The sequence below is a fragment of the Spermophilus citellus genome, assembly GCF_964194105.1.
Source record: "Spermophilus citellus genome assembly, chromosome: 2".
In the NCBI taxonomy this organism is placed as follows: Eukaryota; Metazoa; Chordata; class Mammalia; order Rodentia; family Sciuridae; genus Spermophilus; species Spermophilus citellus.
In genome coordinates this window covers 26287582-26290286 of record NC_138183.1, presented here as the reverse complement: position 1 = coordinate 26290286, position 2705 = coordinate 26287582, and positions in this window count along the sequence as shown.

The window sequence follows — 2705 nt, the reverse complement described above, 5'->3', positions numbered from 1 at the left end:
CACTGTGATTGACATTCCAGGGTGGGCGAGCGATCTCCTGGCCTCCCTGCTGAATTAACTCCTCCAAAACCAACCACGGCAGGACTTTTTCCATCTCCCTGCCTTGCCGTTCAAAGAGCAAGGTCTGCACGGACTTTCACAGTTTACTCTACAGTTACTTCCTGCCTGTGCCAACAGTGTCCCCTCACCTCCAGCAACCTGATACCTCATTGCAGTTTTGCTCTTTAGCCACTTAATCCCCACAACATATTAATAACACAAATCTAAACCATTAGGAATTATTGAGGTTGCAAACATGCAGGCAGAAGCGGCCTGCAATGACAGCTGCTCCTTATTTAGGGCAAAGGTGATTATAATTCACAAAGAGCAATGAACTAGTTTTCAGACTGACAGAGTCAGAATCAAGAAGATTGCAAAGGTTGGATGTATTCCCAGTCTTGGACTCTAGAATTTAGAAAACAGAGGCTGCTAGGCTCTCTTTCTCCCATTTCAAGTAGTTGAGCTCTTCTTTATCTTGACCTTGAATCCTATTGGTTTGGTGAACCACACTGAACATGTATTTTAAGTTACCAGAACCTGTCTCCAGGTTCTGGAGTACCAGAGGCTGGTAGAAGCCAAAAGCAGAGGGAGAAGAGAATTAAGAGATATCCCAGCACTGGCTAAAGTAGACTGACAAAATGCTGTCAGGAATGTCTGGTATTGAGGTCAATTGAAAGGAAGGGAAAAGGACACAGATTTAGCTACGTTCTCATCTTTTCCAGTAGGACCATCTGTAATATCTAGTGCTCCTAAAGTCACTTCTTCTTTCAGACCCTGGTATAAGAATTTAATCTTTAACTCTGCCTCTTTCTTTCCCCCTAATCCATCATAGTTTCAGGACAGAGATCCCAGATGTGTTCACCATTTGCTCCCGGACAGCATCCTCCAGGGCCTGGACACAGTGAGCAAACCAGGAACTTAATGCACAAAACTGCAGGATACTACCAGCCCAAGAGTCCTGCAGTTCTGCACCCTGGACATCATGCTCATCTCACCCTGCTCCCTACTCCTAAATACCTGACATGCAGGACATGGTGGTGAACATTTGTTTGCTTAAATTTCTCTCCACAGCTTGAAGTCCTCAAATGTCTCCCTGTCACTTGCAGAAGGAAGTCCAAACTCCTGAATGTGGCCAACACAGCTCTTTGTGAGCTGGCTCCTGTCTCCACCCTTGCCTCAGAGAACACCATTCTGCCTTAGTTTACACTCCAATGATCCTGAAATCTTTGTAGTCCCCTCCAATGGCGTCTAGCACAGAAGTGGTATTCAGTGAAAGATTATCAAATAAATAAATGAACAAGTCCTAAACCACTATTAACACACTGATCTAATAAACCAAATGATGGAGGAAATAACAGCCAAGGAGGTGGTGTAGCAGTGGCTAACAGGGCTGGGTATGGAGCCCAGTTGTCTGAGTAGAATCGCAGCTCCACCAGCAGCTGTGTGCAGGGACTAGGATTGCTTAGGCCTCAGTTACCTAAAAAAGAGAGAGACCAAGAGAGAAAAGGGAAGGAAGGAGAGAAGGATGTAGGGAGGAAAGAAAGGAAAGGAGAGAGAGGGGGAGGGAAGATAGACACCTAATTCATTTGTTGTTGTGCAGACTTTAAAAAATAATTCATGGAAATCCTTAGCATAATGGTTGACACATATAAGTGCTCCATAAGTGATATTTAATGGTCTTACAAATTGAAAACAAAATTCAATCTTAGAGAAGTATTTATAAATCTACTTATTGCAGCTGAATTTCATGAGGTGACAGTGACATAGAGCTAGCACTTAGATGCCTCCAGTTACCCTGAGAAGTCCAAGTCCTTTCTTTAGCAGATGCCTGCCAAGACCGAGAGAGAGAGAGAGAGAGAGAGAGAGAGAGAGAGAGAGAGAGAGAGAGAGAGAGAGAGACCTTCCCAGGCTGCAGTCTTGCTCTGAAAGAGGAATGAAGAGGAATGAAGGCACAGAGTCTGGGCTTCCATGTCTCAGTAGTAAGACCCTGCACCAGAATTTGTTCCCTCATTACTTAGTGTCTGAGCCTTGAAGAAAACATGTAAATTATGCAGAAAGGCACCATATTGTCGGAGGCAAATGAGACCTTCATTATCCCTGTGTGAGCAGGGCTTAGCCAACAGAGCAGAGAGAAACAGTAAACCCTTCAAGGTCTGGCAGCACAGATGGGTGCTCAAAAAGGTTCCAGGGACCCTCAGAGCAGGGCCAAATGCTGTCGTGATTCAAGTGATTAACACATGGCCAGGCACGTGGTGTGTCCCTAATGATCCCGCTTCTCTGCAGCCTCCTCCAGGGGAGGCAGCTCATCTGCCCACCATCCTCGCCACCACACCCTCAAAACACACCGCCTCCAACCCAGAGGGTTAGCCCTCTCCTCACCCACCCCGACTGCCCCTGATAGGAGTGCCCGTTCCCATGGGATTCAAGTCCCTCCTGTCTCCACCAGTCCCAGTCCCAGGTTTTACCATTGTCTCCTACCCCAGCTCTCTTACACATTGACTCTATTCAAATTCATCCCCCGTGTTTACTGGGGACGGTGGCATCCAGTGCCTGGCATAAAGTAGATACTCAACATTTGCTGAGTGTTGGCATTGGTTTACAGTCTTACTTTCCACCCCCAAACCCTGCTGCCATCTCAGATGCCCTCAGGATCTGTTGGAAGTTTC